The sequence below is a fragment of the Macrobrachium rosenbergii genome, chromosome 55 (genome assembly GCF_040412425.1).
Source record: "Macrobrachium rosenbergii isolate ZJJX-2024 chromosome 55, ASM4041242v1, whole genome shotgun sequence".
NCBI classification, from domain to species: domain Eukaryota; kingdom Metazoa; phylum Arthropoda; class Malacostraca; order Decapoda; family Palaemonidae; genus Macrobrachium; species Macrobrachium rosenbergii.
In genome coordinates this window covers 77,128,488-77,150,162 of record NC_089795.1, presented here as the reverse complement: position 1 = coordinate 77,150,162, position 21,675 = coordinate 77,128,488, and the positions used below count along the sequence as shown (strand labels likewise).

General features: G+C 35.2%; 1 protein-coding gene across 8 annotated transcripts in view; it reads left to right on the top strand.

Annotated features, from left to right (window-relative positions):
* The window catches only part of LOC136835460 (cell adhesion molecule 2-like), a 267,781-nt gene that overhangs the window by 170,768 nt on the left and 75,338 nt on the right, over positions 1 to 21,675 (top strand). For 4 of the 8 annotated variants that reach the window (XM_067099013.1, XM_067099016.1, XM_067099014.1 and 1 more), the window contains one exon: positions 5,800 to 5,835. The exons of the other annotated variants lie outside the window; for them this stretch is intronic. The gene's annotated coding sequence lies outside the window, so the exon portion shown is untranslated. The remainder of the gene's footprint in view (positions 1 to 5,799; positions 5,836 to 21,675) is intronic. 8 annotated transcript variants of the gene reach the window in all.

The following is a 21,675-nucleotide window of genomic DNA, read 5'->3' as shown; positions in this document are numbered from 1 at the left end:
AGTTGATATGGTCTCACCAAGAACGCAAGAGAAGAGTGGAGAGAGGGACACTCTTTACGAGTCGAATCCTTTCTCTCTGTCAGAACCTTTGGTGAATTTAAAGAATCAGGACCGAGAGAGAATTAAGTTTTTCTCTCTCCCAACTTTTCATCTTACGTATTATTTATACAGATTTGAGCACAAAAACATACCAACATATGCACAAAATTACTTGTTATGAGGTATTTCTTCACGAACTGGATAATTAACCTTTAAAGTATTAATGAATAACATATAAACGATGTTTTTGAATTATGATTGAATGGTTGTAGATAGCGTTCTTATATAGTTCTTGCTGGGAATGACTCAGAGACTAATTTCTCGTAGCAGTTATTATATGAAAAATCTTCAGTGCTTTCAGATTAATAAGTTAATATTGATTTGGTTATTGGTATTATTTTTAAGGCCTAATTTTTATTTTGCGCTAAGTTTTATCCCATATTCTCCGCAAATATTGAAAAGTCGATCAGTTTTTGGGTAGTGAATGTGGTGATGAAAATATAAAAGAAATAAGAAGAAACATAAATAAGAAGGTGAAAAATTTCAACGGTTTGACACCCTCTAGCTTTGCCATTTCAGAGCCGGGACGATGTTACAAAGGTCATTGTGAAGAATTCACATTGCATTGAATTTTTGGAATGAGAACAAAAGGGGGATTTTTTATAATTTATTTTGTCGTAATTTTTTTTATGAAAAGCGGGAGTAACAGTTAATGCCCACTGATAAAAGAAAAATAAAAGGAGTGCAAGAGACAAAAAAGAAACGTATGAAGAATACTACAAGCATTTTTTTCTGCGATATTAAAAATCTTTTATTAGAGGCAATGTGGACATTTTGTACCTTTTCGTTTGAACTCTTATAGCCCGTTTGACTTTGAGCCAGCCTTTAGAGCTCGGTGTCCTGACATTAATACCACCAGCCTTCAATAGCTAAAAGCTTTGAGATTTCAAAGTTAGACAGACGTCTTAAAAGAAGTTTTAACCTTCAAGGACGTATTGAAAACGTAATTTTTCTTCTCTCTTAATACTGTGAGAAACTTTATCCTATCAAAGAGAGAAAAAATCCGATTTCCTATGATTTCCTTATATAGTTGTAGAAACCTAGATTTCTTTTTGCCGAAGGATGTGAAAAATTCATTGGCTTTTATTTTTAACAGAAATTTGTTTCTGCATAATAAAAAGGATTGAAATATACCTTTCTTATTTTTACTGAATACTGAAAAAAGGATGGAAATAGTTTTCTCTTTCGCTTTTCCCTGACTTTTCTTCATTGTGTGACTTTGTTGCTGTGTTGCAATTGCAAAGGTTTCTGACAATGTCTAGTGCTCTTGAGTTGGCTTTTTTTCATTGGGGGGGGGGGAATTTTTGTCGGAACTTAATTTTTATGCGGGTTGTCTTTGAACTTTCTTTGTTTTGGGAGAGATTTTTGTGTATATATCATATTATGTAAATGAGCGTGGATTAAATTTTTATGTTTTTAACCTAAAAAATGCGTCAATGCTTTTCTTGGGTTTTGTTATTTCTACCATTCGCAATTTCAAATTAATATAAATTTCAGCGCTGCATATTATTGCAAGGTTAAAATCACTTAAATAACTTAACATACTGTCCAGTATTCAGTACGTGACTTTTAACTTTTAATTTTCGTAATGTGACCTTTGCATGAACAAGTGTATCCAATATTAAAAGCTAATCGAGAGGAAGGAAAACTGTGTTCGAGCTTCGTAAATGTTGCCCATTCGTCTCTTGACGAAATCGAAGTGGAGCGGAAAAGGTCATTTCCTTTTAATGCCAGAAATGCGTGCAATTGATTTCGGTATCAATGGCTTTACAGAAAATCCGGCTCGCACATGTTTCTCCGTTGATGTTTTCTGATCTCTCTCTCTCTCTCTCTCTCTCTCTCTCTCTCTCTCTCTCTCTCTCTCTCTCAAAGAGGGATTTAGAAGTGAAAGGTAGCGCATACGAGAGAGAGAGAGAGAGAGAGAGAGAGAGAGAGAGAGAGAGAGAGAGAGAAATATTCTCGGGATACACACACACACACACACACACACACACATATATATATATATATATATATATATATATATATATATATATATATATATATATATTAATGAGAGAGAGAGAGAGAGAGAGAGAGAGAGAGAGAGAGAGAGAGAGAGAGAGAGAGATGCATATTTGTATATACTGTAATTGCAAATTTTGTGGCGAGCGAAAGTTTATAAATATTGGAGATCGTTGGTAAATCTTTGCTGGAAGTACTGAAAGAAAGATCTCAAAGGAAGAAGGAAAAAAAAAACATCCGTAGCTGAGGAGAGCAACAATAAAACTCAGGTGGAAATTACACAAGTTGTGAAGATGATGTTTCTCTGTGCTCCTTTGTTTAGAGGTTTTAAAGATGTAGCTGCATTTGGAGTGCCGAAATGTACTCCTCTCTCTCTCTCTCTCTCTCTCTCTCTCTCTCTCTCTCTCTCTCTCTCTCTCTCTCTCTCACTAGATTTATGCGGATCTCAGGTTTTAAATGCACGTCAAAGAGGTAGTACATTTATGTTTGAAGATAAGAGATGATTGCACGAAGATTGAATCAGCATTTCGGTTTTTTTTTATACGTCAGAACAACAGTCAACATCATTTTTTCACAGCGTTAAGATACATTTACTGTTGGTGCTGATTGCAGTAACACATTTATCATGGCGCTGGTGCGTTTAGCGAAGTAAAGTAACATTGAGTCTGGTCGGTACTTGGTTGAGAGATATAAGCTCATTGAGAAAGTAAGACTCATTTTCAGAAGGACTGATAGAGGAAGAACAGTATAGATTTCGAGAAAGATGTATTGAGTAGGTGTTAGTTAGGAAACAGCCATGCGAGAAGTTTGAAAGTAAAGGGAGAAAGGTGTATAGGGCATACATGAACCTAGAGGAAACTTGTAATAAAAATACTGAGAGTCCACGTAAAATAAGTCTAATCCTTCGGGCCAGCCCTAGGAGAGCTGTTAATCAGCTCAGTGGTCTGGTAAAACTAAGGTATACTTTTTAACTTACGACTCTACGGTATAGAAGATGAATTGTTGGTAATGAATAAAAGTGATCCTGGTTGAAGCGAAGTGTACAGTAAGATATTTAGATGGCAGAGCATCTGATTTTGTGGAATAGTGAGTCTGAGGTATGGTTATGTGATTCCTCCATAACTTCAATATTTTGTTGATGGAGCGATGTAAAGAAGTCAGAGAACGGAAATTAGCTGTAGTTTCCAAGTTATGGCATAGGAAAAGGGTCGTGCATGAAGAGCTGAATGATTAATGTTTGCAGGTTACACAGTACTTATTGAAGGATGCTGAAATGAAACCGAAGAGAGTATTGAAAGATTTTGAAAGTATTTGTAAGAGGAGAAACTTGAGTGAAAGCGAGCAAGGGTAATGTGTCATGATGGTACATGGAAAATAGGAAGATGAGGCAATGAGGATTAAGGTTAATGTTGAAAAAATTAACCCTTATAATATAGGTAAATGCAAGCAACTTTAGAGATCCCGGTACGATGAGATATGCGCAACTCAAAATAAGCGAAATAAAATAGGTACCAGATTGAGAAGAGGCTTGGAATGTCTATGGAAGCCAAGGTGGGAGTGTGAAGGGATTGTTGAGCCAGCTTTCTTTACTGAAAGTGAAGTTTGCTGCTGAATGCTAATGAATAAAGAAACATTTAATTTGTCGAGATGAAAAATTATTGTTTTGTATACTGTACTCAATATAAGTGGAATTGAAAGGATGGGTAAAGAGACCATACGTAGAAGTTATGGCTTTGACTTTTTTTGGCAAGGTTTGGCCTAGTCAAAAAGAATGTAGCAGCCACGTATCTACCAGACTCAATGTTATTTTAATTCGCTAATCGGACCAGCGTCAAAGCAAACGTGTTACTGCGGTTAGTACCAACAGTAAATATACCTTAGTGTTGTAATAAAATAATATTGACTATTGTTTTGACGAGCAAAAAACCCGAAATGCTGATTCAGTCTTCATGCAATCATCTCTTTATCTTCAAATACAAATGCACTACCTCTCTGAATTACATTTAAAACCTGATTATCTCATGCATTTTTATCAATTATATATGTATATATATCTGTATCTATATATATATATATATATATATATATATATATATATATATATATTATATTATATTATATATATATATTGATAGGCTATATAAAATCATCTGATTGTTTAAGTAAGGGGTGTATGTATAAAAACTGTATCTGGGGTTCCGTGTTCTTTTTGTTCTTTTTTTTTTCATGAACAATTTATGTTTATGTATTATTCATTCACTCACATGCACATTCAATATTTTTTTTTTATCTTAACTCGGGATAAAGTAATGTTTTTTCACCCATTTATTCCTTCTACGGTATTTCAATAAAATAATTTTATTCTCTATAAAGGTAAAAAATTGTTTTCAGTTCCTAACCCGTGTTTTATGCATGAAAAAGGGCCATTCTTTGTATTTTTTGTTTTACCTCGGAAAAAACAAACCGTAAATCATCTTTCATGAAACTAGATGAGTTGCGGAAGTAATTTGCAAATGGGCTCATTAATTTTACTTGATCTTTCCCTCCTGTTTGCAAAGAGTCCTGAAGGAGCCGTGGAGTTTGACATTGGCTCCATTATGTAATTTTAAGTCTATTAATTACCCGAGATGTAGCTAAATTCTCTCGTAATTGTTTTTATTTTTTTTGTTTGTTTATATGGAAAAGTACGTAGTTTCATATCATATCTCCATAAGGATTATAATAACATATCTCAATAGTGTGTATGTACAGTATATATATATATATATATATATATATATATATATATATATATATATATATATATATATATATATATATATATATATATATATATATATGTATGTTTGTATACACACACAGGCAATTTTTAAAGGTAGGAGAATTGGTAGAAAAAAAATGTTAAAGTTTTGAATTTTTTTATTTATGTTAAAAAAAAAAAAAGAAAAGCATCAGATAGCTGCGATACAAAGTTGATTCATATCAGCGCTGATATCACAAAAGAAATTCTGTAATCCGGTCACGCTTCTGCTAAACCACGTGAAGTGTCTAACAGCCTTTCCAGCTTGTACTGTCGCTGCGAGAGTGAGTTGAGTGAACTTGACAATGCGTTAGAGCGAATTTTGTTCAAAGGCAAAACGAATTTTGAAATGTGATTGTGGTTATGGGGGACACTTTGCAAGAAAATCATTTTTGCCGTTTTAATACGTCTTCAGTTGTTAATTTTTAAGCCTAAAAATGTTTTTCATCTTTTGTTTTAGATTTACTCTGATTTTAATATTTACTCTTCTTATGTAGGGTATCCTATTTTAAAAGTTAATAGCCACACCCCAAGTTGACAGTATAAAAGATTTACTTTCAATAGCACCATTTCAATTCATTTTTTTTAATATCCATGCAGTTTCTGTATCAGGTTTACTGTCTAATATTAAACTTCCTGCCTGCAGGAAGTTTGGCGCTTATCGCTAATTAAAAAAAAAGTAATTGCTACTGTAATTACCGAAGCACAGGCATTTAGATAGATACACTGGACTACGGAAATGAAATTATTGAGACTGTAATAGAAAAGAGATAATTACTCATTGTTACGTGTTGTGTAATTGTCATATCTTACTTGCGTGTCCCCTTTTATCATATATTGTATTTTACCATATGATTACAGGAATAGTATTGTAATTTCTTTTAATGGTCTTTCAGGTATGATGTTGGTGTGTGCTACGGAGACATGATAAGGTATTTGTTTTTTTTTTTTATTTGCTCTGAGTGTTTTTACCTTTATTTTAATTCTGTTTGCTTTCTTTTTTCCTCATAATACGTTTCTGTGTTATTTTAATAGTCAGTGTGGTGATCCCTTATAACTATGAACAACACATTTTATGACGGAATTGATATCTGATATTTGTAGCCTTCCAAAAAAAATGAAAAGGAAAGTAATTAACCTCGTTAATTGTCTAAAAAGAATATAACTAGATCCAGCTCGTTATATCAGCCAGTAATCTATACTCTCATCATTAGGGTGTATTGATTAACTGAGGGTGTGATCAGTGGCCCAACGCTTGGGGATAAGTTGGCAGGTCAAGTACTGAACTGAATACGGTACTTCCTTAAGCTCATTTGTTACTTTACTTTGGAATTTTAAACATCCATTCAGAGCATCAACACCAAATATCCATAAATCCTAAACAGTAACGGAATTTAGAGATTCTGGAGTCGATATGTATATATATATGTATATATATATATATATATATATATATATATATATATAATATATGTAAATATATATATATATATATATATATATATATATATATATATATATATATATATATATATATATATATATATATATATATTAAAATTAAGTAGTCTGAAAGACCATTTTGGGGGTCAGTCCATTTACGTGGATGAAAACGCTGGTATGATATTTTGACGAAGAGAGCTACTTTGAATAGTACATAAAGGGAAATATCACTGCTGTACAGGATATCATCCCTGCCATTAAATGAACGATTAGGGAAACCTTCCAAGTACGTGGGAAGCTACACACTCGCATTGCAGATTGGTATTTAATGAATAATCAGCCGCAGTCCTTTTGCTGTCATTATGAGGTCCCCTTGACTCAAAGGCAATTGCTGGTCGATTGCCCAGTCTTGGTGAATTTTGAGGGTAAATCATTCATACCGTACGAGGAAGGATATGTATGCTGCCTTTGGCGGTATGATTTTCTTCTTCTTCTTCTTTCTTCTTTCATGTGTGCGGGAAAATTTAATATATGATAATCAGACGCATATTCTTAGATGAGACCAACGTATGCGGCCGTTTAGTTTTTTTTTTTTTTTATATTTTTGGTAAGGAATATGGATAGTTCCTAATTAATTATAGTATTGATGAACGGATGCATTCATACGTTTGTATGGTGCGTATGTGCTGTTTATGAGGCATTTTTATCAAGTGTTATCTGTTTACTCATATATACATTTAATTATTGGTCCATGACCTTTGCTGTTGTGACGCCAGGTTAATACAGAGGAGCCTGCCAAACATACTGAATACCCGTAACGAAGGGTTTGAATTAAGTTTATTGCTCACAGACATCTCTCTCTCTCTCTCTCTCTCTCTCTCTCTCTCTCTCTCTCCCATCATTTATAATCCACGTTGTGATGAAGGGCGAGACATTACACGCCCTCCTTACCAGACTTCCGATGGAGTGTGAAAAAGAATGGCCATCTTTGATGAAGCCGCCTGTATTAGCATACGTAATGACGGCATTAATATGCCGGAGGCATGTCCCGTGGTAATGCTCAGGATATCCCCCAAATTCTTTGATATCCAAGGAATACGGGTGATAGGATGAGCTGTTCAAACCTTAAGGTCTCTAGGTCATGTATTTTTTTTTATTAATCAATCTTATCGTTCACATAATTCCCTACAGCGTGATAGTGATGTAAAAATTTCCATAAACATTTTAGTTTTGAGATGTTCTGTTATGATATTGAAACCTTAATGTTTAGCGAAGTTACAAAAACAGCAGCAATAATACTAATAATAATAATAATAATAATAATAATAATAATAATAATAATAATAATATTAATATTAATAATAATAATAGAGACGGTACGTAAAATTTCAGTTGGTACTTTGGGAATATGAAATGATGCGAGCTGTGATGGCCGTGATCGAAAGTTTAGTCATTATATCAATGATATAATAGTATAATGATCAAACTTTGTAAATTGCTATTACACAAGTTTTGGCAGTTTTTTGAAAACTGATTTAGCTTACAATGTCACATAGAATTTTTCTACGTTTTTAAACAAAAGCTAAGAAGATGCAAGTCTAGAAGTTAATAATAAAATTTAATATATTGACATATATAATCAGTTGCATCTCATGAACATATACAAATGACAGCGCAGAATGCGCTAGCAAGATAAAAAAAAATGTTTCTTAAACGTTTCTTTTTATTTTATTTTATTATTTTTTTATGTTGAAGCTGTGTAACAGATTTTGCATCAATATCATCCTTGCTGTGTATTGTATTTTGCGATGGCTCCCTTATTCCCAAGAATATTCTTTATTTTAGAAGTGTATTTACACTTTTTAGTCTTTTCCCTTTGAATTCTTGCTATCATTATGATACATTCACCGGCGAATATCTTCTCGGAAGATATACTAGTAGTGATATTATCACTACTGTCAACAAAAATGTAGATTTTGAGGTTTCATCCTTTAAGTGACATCCCGCAAATAATAATGGGTATATATATGGAATATGTGTGACAGCTTAGATCAAAGTCAATCTTTCTTAAGACACCAATATGAAGTTGGAAGGTCATATTTGCCAAGGAGGAGGAAAGTCTTATTAATTAAAAAAAAAATCCGTTTCGTTAACTTTTCTCATGGGATCTGTGCTGAGATATGTGTGACGGTATCCAGCTGAGGAAAACAAAGTTCCCTTTAAATCTGGACTTCCGAGAATAACAACGTACAATAAATGTCCCATTTTTCATAGATTTTAAATAGTGTTTGTGCCGGATATTGGCTATGGTGCCACTACTCAGTATTCCAGTGTCCAGAGGCGATACCTCTGGGTGTGGATATTTGTTGTTTTTGATGCACCTTGCTTCTTAAATTGGTAATTCATTGCTCTTATTGTAACTGCCAGTGTTTTTCAGAAAAAATACATATGTCGAAAAAAATACACATATCAGGTTTATATAGAAATATTTGACGACCCCAGACTTGTCAGGATAAAGCGGTTTACATTTCTTTCATATGGGCTATTGTAAAACATGAGGGATATTTGAGTTTTCTGTACTACTAGATATAAATAAGCTTACCCGACCGTTAAATAAATTCATCATTTAAATTTCATATATTATCATTGCTGTCAACAAAAATGTGAATTTTGAAGTTTCATCCTTAAAATGACATCCCACGAATAATAATGGGTAAATATGGAATATGTTTGACAACTTAGATCAAAGTCGATCTTTCTCAAGGCACCAGTATGAAGTTGGAAGGTTATATTTACCAAGGAGGAGGGAAGAAATTGCCCATTACCTTCATCCTCTGAATCACGTGGTGTTAGGGGAAACAGTTTAGGTATAGGCTCTCCTCGCTCGTAAACACCGAAAGCTGAGGGATCTTTAACACGAAGGGGCAACACCTCAACGTGTTTTCTTGAACATGTTTTATATACTCTTATCTCGCGGAAACACTCTTATAATGGATGACCCTGTAACGATAATTGTGTACGGGTCGGTTATAATCCATTTATTTTACTTTATAATAGACAGAGAGCACTTCAGGAAAAATATTATACCCTGTGCTATTAAAGGAAATACATTCTAGTAGGCTTATAACGGAGAGAGAGAGAGAGAGAGAGAGAGAGAGAGAGAGAGAGAGAGAGAGAGAGAGAGGTGCAGGGGGAAGGTGGCGTCGTCAGGAATATTTCTAAACTTGTGAGTCCTTAACACGAAATGCTGAAGATTTTTTTTCCTGGAAACTAAAGGTAATTTGATTTTTCTTTTCTCTGCTTTTAGTTTTTTCAAGATTTTTTGCTTTCTCGCTGGTCATTCTCGGAAGCGACTGGTAAACAGTAAGACATTTTGGGTGTTTGTCTCAATAAATTGTAAGAGTACACACACTTTCTTTAACGTCTTTGATTTTTTATATCTTTAGAAGTGTACTTGGTAAACCTTTATGTTACCTTTTATGTTTTTTTTCTCTTTTTTTTTTATCAAATGTCATTTGGAAAATCAGCCTATTTTAGCCCAGGCCCGGAAAAAATATCAAACAGACAAAGAAAGTAATGGGGCTTAACTGTTACTATTAAGGAGCCTATAGACCTGACTCTTAGAAGGTACAAGGAAAATTATAAGTAAGGGAAAATGGAACAGGGAGGAGAGGTCCAAGATTGGCAGCAGAGGAAAAAAAAACAGCTGGGAAACTGCGACAACACTAAGTACCTTTCGAGCAGAGAACAGTGAGAGGAGCTCACGATTAGATATTCCCTTTCCTTGGGAGGGGAGGTTGTTGACTCCATAGGATGGATAAGAGAAGGGAAATTGAGCTTAATGAAATTGAGAAATTTATTGGGAAATGACTTTATATTTTTTCTCAATAGCAGACTTAAATAACAGAATTACAACAGTTCATAGCAATATAAAAAAGAAGCATGGGTAACGTCAGAGAGGCCGGCAATGCTTGAAGAACAGAAGCAATCACTCTATAACGTTAACTAGAGAGAAGATTTTAACAGTTTTCGAAATGTGCCTCATTAATCAAGCTTAGGGTTACAATAGCTTTGGGTGATACGAGGTCAGAATCCAAGGGGGAAAAGCTCTGTTATTTGCCTAGCATGAACTGTTAAACTTACATGACTGCTTTGTGGCAGAAATCGGTTTGGAAGTCAACGGTGGATGCCATCAGAAATATTCGTTGAACAGTGGCCTGATGACCTAGTGGGGAATAGAGTTGATACGAGTACTGTAGTTCAAACGGTCAGTAAAATTAAGAGTATGGTCATGAAGATGAGGAACAGTTTTTAAGGGTTTATATATTCCATCAATAGAGATGGGCAAGAAAAGGATTTCATTACTTGCGGTGATTCATATCTTGTGTGATGTATACTGAAGTCTCCAATTAGAGTACCTCAGCATGTCTGTGAGAAGAAGGTGAAATTTCTGTCGAGAAATCAGGCAGTCCAAAGAATTTCAGGCCAAGTGGCATCATACAAGTGTGATTCAAGATCCACGATCTAGTTAATAGATAGATTTTCTGGAGCAAACAGATTTGATGTGGTACTGAAGGTAACTAAAAATGGTCAGGAGAAGCATCACTGGATTTAAAAGAAGCATTTGGGGCTTGGAGGGTGTTCGAAGAGTGAACAATGTCCAGTAGAGGAAATATAAAAAGCCAGATCCCCAAATTTTGAAGAAGGTTATGAAAAAATAGCTGGTCCATAGCGAGTTACAGGGTAGAATCAAATCTGCCAATAGCTGGGTCCACTCCTCATCGAAGGCAGAGTTCCAGCCCCCCCCCCCCACCATGTTGAAAATTACTCCTCATTGTAAAGCAATAAAATGATATGATATATAAGAACATACGTAGTATATTTAGCTTGAGCAGACATTAGGGAAAGACGAGAATATCGATAGACTGTGCCAGATCATTCAGATATATATCCCCAAAGACCCGGAAGTATATCAATATTGTGCCAATTTGTAGAAAATTTTCACATTGAATTTATAAGCGTGGAGAGTATCCACTATACTCATTATTTTTGTTTATGTTACCTTTTATCTAGACTTCGTGTTGTATCACACAAGTTTTTGTTTAAATGCAAAAAAAAAAAAAAAATGGTAACCGTTTGAAATTCTTTTGAAAGTTAACTTGCTTGCCTTTTCAAAAAGTAAATAGTAGATATTTTTTGAAAGGATATATATTTACTTATGATTCTGGAATGCTATGAACATTTATATAAAAAAAATTATTAATCGTTAATGTTCTGTGAATTCGTATAATGAAGAATGAAAGTTTCTTTTTAATTTCTCAGACTCACTAACATGAAATTTCTTAGGAAAAAAAAAAATAAACGAAAATTTAATTTATTTTGACCGAGACGGGAGAAATATTTAGAGACGGAATATTTGAGGGAGTATATTTATCATGGTCAGACAGGGATTCTCATATTTCGAGTCATGCATAACAACAGCCTGTCAGAATTTATTGAAAATCCACTCCAAGTTTGAAAGTGGGCACGCTTGCTGCTGGAAAGTTAATAACTTTGGACAAGAATTTATGAAAACCCATCTCTCTCTCTCTCTCTCTCTCTCTCTCTCTCTCTCTCTCTCTCATGTTATATGCTCAGATATTTGCAAATCAAAATAATACATAAAATTGTAGTGTTTCCAAAGTATTGGGGTCCCGTAGGGGAGTAGTGCCTTCAGTGCGCCTCATGCAGGGCACTGTGGACATTACTTAAGGTTCTTTGCAGCGTGCCTTCGGCCCCTAGCTGCAACCCCTTTTGTTCCTTTTATTGTACCTCCTTTCATATTCTCTCTCTTCCATCTTACTTTTCACTCTCTCCCAACAGTGATCCATAGTGTAACTGCGAGGTTTTCCAGTTACACCTTTCAACCCTTTTACTGTCAATTTCCGTTTCAGCGCTGAATGACCTCATGGGTCCCAGAGCTTGGCATTTGGCCTAAATTCTATATTCAATTCAATTCAAGTATTGGGAAGAGACTTCCGTTGTCATGGAAGCTGAGTGTAGATGTTGAATGCGAATGAAAGAAAGAGATTGAAGCTGTTGAGGTGAACTGTTTGAATTGCATATCTGGCGTAAAAAAAAAGAAGTGAAACAACAAGAAATGTAAAGAAACGTGGAAGGAAGTGGAAGAAAGGTTAACATAGGTGAACGGGTGGATTAGAATATTTTGTGTCATGTGGAAAGAGTAGTTGACGATAGGATGGGAAAAATAATTTATAATTCAGAAGTTTTAAAAGAAGAGGAGAGGAATACCTATAAAGGTTGGATTAAAGGCAAAATAGAGACGTATTGGAAAAAATAGAACATTAGTATCGGTGAGCCTTGGGAGGGCATTCAAGGTATTGGTGATGGGCTGAGTGCGTGTAAGGGGTTTAATGTACTGCTGATGAGCCTTTAGTGTTTGTGTATTAAGCGGCTTATGCTGGGAATTTTAGTCCACTCCCTATTGAGGGGAACTACTCTGTTAATAAAAATTTACGAATGTATGTAAAGTGAGTATTCTTGTTATTCAGAATGCATAATAGTTTAATATTATGCTAACAGTACGGGGTTAAACATATTGCGTACTTTATTTTGCCATGATTATGCTTCCGAAGCAATTAAGACGTAATAAAAGTATAAACGAAGCTTTAGAAAAGAATATGCTTGGTGTCTAGACGTGGAGGAACGTCGGCTTTTCTTCATCCATCAGTTTCATCTTCGTTTTTCCAATCCCATTTTTCTTCAGTCTTGTTCCTAAGGGTTTTGCTTGGATATTTCTGTATTCTAACGTTTTGTATTTAACCTAAGTATATTGCTAGCTTCAGAAGCTTTTGTTAGCGCGATCTAAATCTTGTAGACCTTAAGGAATGAAAAAAAACTGATGAATGAAATGTTTCGGTAGAATCTGTATAAGTTAAAACGTCAAATTCAGTGGAATATTTCTCTTTAGTTATTTGATCATGTGTTTGGCAATATATGGTCAGAGCTCGTTTTAAATGAAGTGTTGTAATAACCTTGTTAATTAGGTGAAGTCAGAACAACAAAAATATCAGGCACAATACCCTCCAAATTCCAAAGTGTGCTTGCCATGAATAGACATGAAAGAGTTCCGTTTTTACTGAATTGTATCTATGCCTATATGTGCATTTTCCTTTCTTGTGTAATTAATTACTATTATTGTGGTTGGTATTTAGTTTGAGTGCTTTCTGGTCCCATTTTTTTTTTTTTCAACTTGAGATACCTGAAATTTCGTAGACTTAATGGCGAATGTTGAATGTTGATGCGGACATGAAATTTCATAGGCTTAATTGGCGAATATTGAATGTTGATGCGGACATAAAATTTCGTAGGCTTAATTGGCGAATCTTGAATGTTGATGCGGACATGAAATTTCGTAGGCTTAATTGGCGAATATTGAATGTTGATGCCGACTGGAAATTTCGTAGACTTAATTGGCGAACATTGAATGTTGCTGCAGTAGGTTTTAAATAAAGTAGTATTTTTTTTTTATTCCATTTGCTTAAATTAGTGTATCTCAATGTTTGCTAACTATCTGGGTAATTTGAGGTGTGTCGATAATACTATTTAACCTAGGAATGTGTATTGATAATGTAATTGCCAGAAAGGGATCGTTCAAGCGGTTGAAGGTACCCGAGATTGTGGTTGTTCTTTCCCGAAATGAAGGCCAGATTCAGTCACTTTACAGTTCGAATCCATATTGCAGCAAGACTTTTGGTGCATTCATTAACAGTCAAGAAAAAAAAAAATAAATAGAATGAAAATCGGGAACACAGTCTGGAATGTTCCTCCTCCGACCAGATCTTGCGTGCAGACTGAAGACTTAAATATCACGTTTCTCAGATCTCATGTTTTTTCTAAGCTGCTTTCTGCCGGCTTCTTAAACTGCTCCCCTCTTGTTAGTTTTCTTAACCTGCAGCGTAAGAAAGATTTGCTCTCTGTTACTTCTGTACGCTGTTTTGTACGCCTATGTACATCTGAGAATCTTGTAAACTTCTAGTGATTCTTGGTAACATTACAAGAATGATTTGATGTTGCTATTTAGTGACAGAGTTTGTCTTGAGAACCAAACTAGTGTTTGATTCTTAAGAATAGACGAAGATTATTCTGCTAAGGAAATTGTCTTTGCCCTTAAATTCCAAGTATGAATCTCTCAATCTCTCCCTTACTAGTGTTGCGATCAGTCACCGAAAGTAATCAATGAAGCCCACTTGAAATCCTTTGTGTATTTGAGGGCCAAAACGTGGAAAGGTCATAACTTATAAGTCTCAGACTTCCGGTTGAAAGATTAAAGAAGAGAAGTCACGGCGGATCCGGAAGATGTCATTGCCCCGTGGGCATTATTGATTAGCTGCATATCAAGATTCGTGTGAAGAGACAATAACACGAGCATCGTGAGTCAGAATCAAGCGGGTGAGGTGATTGCAGACTACGGCTCGACATTGCAGTGATGACGTCACGATGTGAGTCACGTATTGAACTGGTTGGGTTGCGCTGGAACTATCGCGCACCAGGTGTTGTAAAAAGGTGCTTGGGGAAAAGCCAGCAGGATAAGAAGGTCTTTGGTCTCTTAGTAAAGGAACTTCCTTCGATAATGCACCCATTTAGCTGCTTATAACTTTCTCTGCTTCCAGTTGGTTGAGGAAGATTTTGCTTTGGTGCAATTGGCTATTGTAATTTTCGGAACTCGTTGCTCAATACAGCACCTTTAAAACAAAAGTTGACTCTTTCCACAAAAGTCCATTTGCGCTTGTATATTACAATGAGTTTTAATGAACATGCATTGAAAGCTGATTTATATGAAATTGACGTGCACAGGTAATATGTTGGCTTATTATGGTTGTTGGAAATTAGCTGTTGTCGGTGATATCCCGTTGCATTGCATACTTTTTTTTGTAAATATTTATTGTTTAGACTTATATTTATGACAGAGAGAGAGAGAAATAAAACTATTGTATTTGTAATACTGAATCGTGGGTTGTGTTAAAATTCATGTACATGAATAAATATGTGTGTATAAAGTAATATTTTAAAAGAGTTTTCTAGCAGCTGAAAGCATACAAATTGCTAGAGAGATAAAAAAGGAAAGCCTCTGGGGCAAAATTCCATTAACACATTGTTTTATTGAATAAAAGAATAGTTGTCATGTCTCCTCGGCGACATACAGAAAATCTTAATTGAGAGAGAGAGAGAGAGAGAGAGAGAGAGAGAGAGAGAGAGAGAGAGAGAGAGAGAAGGTTATTCGGAGCGTGAGTTGCGTTATCCTTGTATTTAACTCTAATATAGTTCATTGATCTGACGAGCTCTTAAACCGTACACCTTTTCTTTCTTCTTTCTCCTTTTCTTAGTTGCATGCCTTTGTCTCACCTTGACTTCTTGAAACACCCCCGGTGTCTGTTGCAGTGTCTCTTGTATGCTGTGGTTATTGTTCTGTGGTTATTTTGGGCGTCAGATACTCTCTCTCTCTCTCTCTCTCTCTCTCTCTTCGTGTCTCGCCTTGACCTCTTGAAACACCTTGGGTGTCTGTTGCAGTGTTTCGTGTACTATGGTTATTGTTATGTGGTTATTTTGGGCACCAGAATCTCTCTCTCTCTCTCTCTCTCTCTCTCTCTCTCTCTCTCTCTCTCTCTATTGGTGTCTGGCCTTGACTTCATGAAACACCTTGGGTGTCTGTTGCAGTGTTTCTTGTATGCGGTTATTGTTCTCTGGTTATTTTGGGCGTCAGATCCCCTCTCTCTCTCTCTCTCTCTCTCTCTCTCTATCTGTATTGTTGTTGCGCTTTTAGCGTGAGGTTGTATCAATTCACCTCTTTGTGTCGCTTGATTATTCTACATTTCTGTGATCACCCCTGGCCATTTAGCGGGAGGGAGTTGAATATCGGCAAATGTTTGCCCGTCGTTCCATCGTTAAGCGCGAATAGGACCCGCCTAATTGTCTCGGTTGAGTAGGTAGCTAGGTCAGTAGGTATGCTTGCCGGTGTGGGGACGCGCGCTCTAGGCTTTATGGGAGCACGAAGCAGCCGACAATTAGCGACGAATGCTCCCCGTATTTTTTTTTTTTTTTTTTTTCAGTCCGCCGTTTATTGAATAAACTTTCACTGCTTCGGTGCATTCGTCGGGCTTTTTTTTTAGGTCCTTTTTATGGTTTCGGAGTGAGTTTTGTTAGTTTTCACTTGGTTGGATTTTGGGGTGTATTGTGTTCGCGTGTTCGCGTATCTCTCGTATTTTCTCTTCAAGATTATTGTTTACACTAACTTTTGAAATTTAATATTTATTAATCTTTTAAATTATTATTTATTAACCTTTTTAATTTGTCTTTATTAACCTTGTATTAGATTAATAATTTTATTATTGCCAGAGATTTCATGCCTGCTGTGACTGAAACAAGAGCAATATTTTCAAACATTTTATAAATGTCTTTTTATTTCTTTATTTTATTTATTTTTATCTTTTATGGATTGATCTTTTTATACCTGGGTTTGAAGGAAATTTGTGTCAGTCGATAAGGCCTTGATCGGGCAGCTTTGAAGGGAATTAGTTCAAATCTTTGTATGGTGTGTGTGTTGTGAAATAGGCTAAAAGGTTTACAGTCTATCAGATTATATCGAAGGCGTTTCAGTAGTGTTCGGAAATATATATACTCGTATGTGTGTTGTTCAGAAATGTCTTATCCACAGGTCATCCAGTTTATCCAGAAAGTTCCAGGCGGAAACTATCAGAACCCACCTGGAACTTTGGTAAAGTTCAGCGTTGTTTTTTTTTCAGTACTGTTAAATAACCGTTGAAGATTGAAAATCAACAGCAATTTCCGTAAAACTACTTATTCTTCGAATACATATTACTGTAACAAATTTCCGGCCACGGAAAAAAAAACGACCGTATCAAACTGACGTGAATAGCGTTCATTCTGATAAATGGAACAATGTATCGGACTGTGAGTCGTTTCGCTACCGAAACGATTTATTTTGATAAAGCATAATCGCCGGTAATGATGATGATGTTGGTTTTACGCGAGTCGGTTCGTGGAAATGTTTGGTTTTGTCCCCGTGATGCTGATGCTGCTGCACTTTCATAATAAAAATGCATTTGGTGATATGGTTAGATTGTGATGATTTTCTGATTGCCATTTTGTTCGTCTTTCGTAGTTACTAGATGCTTTCAGCTCTTAATGCTTTGGAATATATAGGTTAATGTGAGGTTCACGCTTATTGTATAATACACAGGAATACTGTTGTAGAAATAAAATAAAAGGGAGAGTAAGTGTGATTTTTAAAGTATAGATAAACAACACACACGCACATATGCATATACTGTATATATATATATATATATATATATATATATATATATATATATATATATATATATATATATATATATATTATATATGTGTGTGTGTTTGTTTGTGTAATAATATTGCATCTTTGGTACATGTGGTATATGTACTTTGTTTCTGTATTTACGTATGTAAGTTAGGTTGTGTGAGGAAGGACAGTGAATTTCTCGATATAGCCTCTAACTCTTTTCCTTTTATTTCATTTATGTATATATAAGCATTATACCTAATCATTTTGTATGCTCTATTAAATATAGCTATATTGTGTATTCCCGATTTGTAGATGATTGTCTTTATAGGTAATTGTCTTGATAGTCTTTATAGATAATTATCTTGATAGTCTTTATAGATAATTGTATTGATAGTCTTTATAGGTAATTGTCTTGATAGTCTTTATAGGTAATTGTCTTGATAGTCTTTATAGATAATATTCTTGATAGTCTTTATAGATAATTGTCTTGATAGTCTACCCGGTTCTGGGAACGTGAAGGAACAGGAGAATGAGAGGGTTTTCGGGTCTTAGAAATGAAATCGAGTACAGTCAGGTGAACACACTTAATCCAGTGTTTAAAATCTCCTCAGTGCACAATTATGGGCCTGTCCAGCAGTACTGAAAAATATTTGACTGGCCCGATTACAGGCAACTAAGGTCAGTGTCTCAAATAATATTTATAGAATGCAATCTTACGATGGAATTAGGCTTGAAGTTCTCCTCCCATACTCATTTATTTTGTAGAAGTTACTCAGTGGTACCTTCAAAATATGACTCGCTGTTTTCTTTTCCTGATGAATGGGACTGAAAGCCTAATGCTCTTTTTTCTGGCACATTAGAAAAAAAGAAAAGGTAAAAAGGGAGGGTGGGAGTGTGGTGGTTGGGGGGGGGGGATGGAGTGGGTCTTAGCCCTAAAAGAAGAAATAGACCTACGTTGTGTGTAATCACAGAGGAGTCGGAGGAAACTGAAAAGGGAAAGAAATTCCAAAAAGGAAAAGAAACAGTTACCGAACAAAGCAATACAAAAATGGGGAAGCGGTGATCAGACGGGAGTTACAATGTCGTCTAAGAGGGTGAGAGACATTCTTCCTCAGCTTCAATGGACATTAGCCAAAATATTACGTATAAAAAAAAAACGCGGTACGAATATCTTCTAGTGGACCGAGTGGGTTATTGGTGAAAGGAATTGTCATTGAATCAGTCTTATCGAATATGAATAAACTTCTCAGATATTAACAGAATTTCTTTTTACATTAAAGGAAAAATAACGGCATTGGAAATTCGTTACACAGTTCAAGTGTATAAAGTCCGTAAACTTCCATCTATGTCAGAGAAGCAAACACCGCCTAGAATCCTTGGACGTAAAGGTCTAATAAGTGGCTGTGTCCGAGTTGTTTGTTAGATTAAGGGCGAGTGGTAAGTAGGTATCCTAAATTAAGCGATAAGGGAAACGGTCCGTAAAAGAAAAAAAGAGGTCTCCTGTTCAGACAGAAAGTATTTGTAAAAGGAGTTAGTTTGCTTATTCTGACACAACTTATTTGATCAGAGAAAAATGTGATTATAAATCGAAGGCTTTTAACCTGTATTATTCTGTTTTATAATAGTGTATCTGTTCAAATAAAAAGTGCAGTAATTTCACAAGCGAACTCACTAAGAAAGCAGTAGAATTTTGACCGAGCGATTTGAATTATTGCAGATATATAAGTGAAAGTAAAAAGTTAAATGTATTTGAAAAGAACCGAAAGTCGATAACGATTAGAAAAAAAAAATTCCAGATAAACAGTAATGGATATTATTGCCATAGAAGCAAGAGTTACATAAGACGCACGCTTCATGTGTTTAGGGTTTAAGAAACGAAACTTGCGGGTATTTTATATATAAAAGACCGTAAATAATGAGGTTTACAAATGAAACGGTGTCCAAGTATATGCAGTAATAGATGTTTTCGTATGATAATACTGAATGAATGCTAAATTTTATTCTCTTTTGTAAACAGATTATTAGTGTATCTGATTCAGGAATTAACTTCGGCTAGGTTGCACGGAAAAAAGAAAAACGTCATTGGTTGCTACACATACAGTACATTCAATAGAGAGATTTTAGGCAAACTTTTTTGAGAAGGATTTTTTTTACTATGACATTCAGGACCGTTTAACATCCTGTTACGTACCCATTTAGGAAATCCTGTGATATATTTAGCAGCCAGGAAAGGAAGTCATTAAAACAGACTTAACGCACATTTACTAGAACATCAGGAAACTTACACACACACACACACACACACACAGAGAGAGAGAGAGAGAGAGAGAGAGAGAGAGAGAGAGAGAGAGAGAGAGAGAGAGAGAGAGAGAGAGAGAGAGCTCTTTTTTAGAATGTGTAAGCGCTGGAGCTTATGATCCAGCAATGCCACTGGAAGCAGGTGTACCTGGAAATCAATTTACTGATCAAAGTGGGTGGGTGGGATGAGTGGCCCCGCCCCTTCCTTCACTCCGATGTGTGCAATACAAAGAGGAAGAGTTAGGTCAAGTATTTCATCAATTCAAGTGGATGCTTGTTTTCGGAGGCTGATGTTAGGCCGGGAGAGAGAGAGAGAGAGAGAGAGAGAGAGAGAGAGAGAGAGAGAGAGAGAGAGAGATTGATTCTATGAGTAGGTATTTTCAACTGATGAGTGCCGTTTCAGTATAGGTCATGTCGAGAGAAAGGAGGTGAAAGAAGGTGGATGTTTTCATAAACTTAATTATAAATTTTTCTATTGTAAATAGAAATAGATTTTCATAAATGTGTTGTAGGTGACAAGACTAATCACATCTGGAAATGCTAGTACTAAATATCTTGCTGGAGGAAGTTCTGTGAACTTTGGAAAACCGTATTTCTCCCTTAAATTAAATGCTCATTCAATGTTATTTACTCATTTTTCACGAGAGTCGTTTCTCGGGAAGAATACGTTCAAACCGCCATAAAGAGGAAATGAGGAATTGTCAGGAAATTGCTGTGCGAGGAAGTGGAGGAAGACCTCTGATAAGAATATTGGGCGAAAAAACTGAGTGACACTCAAGGAAAAAAAAAAGCTTGATGAGTTATGAATTTTTTCCTTTTCTGTACTATGTCGGGAAAGTTTTTTTTTTTTTTCTCGCTGTCCTTCCTTAAATTTTGAAAGTCAAGGAAGGCTTCTAGAGTTTAGGATGTTCTTGTTCGTTCTTCTCTTACTGGAGAAATTCTAAGTATCATGAAGTAAATCATTTTATGAATATTTTTTTGTGAGTGAAAAATTATACGAACATTAGATATTTCAAGATTGGTTTATTTCTTAACTGCTTTGTTTCCAATTCAAGAAAGTTCGGGATATTTTATGTACATCCTCTATTGTTATTTTTATCTTCAGCTTTTAAGTGAGAACATGGAGGGCATTTATTATTAGGTCCGGAAATATTGGTGAGTTTTTTTTTTTTTTTTTTCGGATAAAAAAATCACGTCATGTTTTCTTTGGGATTTAGACTAGCAGGCTACATATGATGAGTTTTATATGACAGACAGAATCTTGTTTTTATTGTATCCCGGATAAGTCTCAATTTATGTCCTGTTTTTAATTAATTTCAAAAGTTTTGTCAGTATGCTTGTCTCTTTAATCGCAAATTTAATTATCATGTATTGATGGAAGTAGATGCAATTTGAGATAATAGGTCCAACTAGCAAAAAATAGCTATGAAGATTTTTTTTTATTCAGCCGAATGATTTCCAACACTGCACAGTGTGGGGAATTATAATTATTACTCAGGGAAAAAAATTGTCTTCGCTCCCAGTGAAAATTACGTGTAATTATTCTGCGTTGACGCAGTAATTACTTCGCAGCAAGGCTATAAGATTTTAAAAGCAGAGACCAATATATCAAATGTGTTTTTTCTAACCGCCTTATGATTATTGCTTGATCGGCTTTGTAATAATGCCAAGAGACTGGGATTGAACG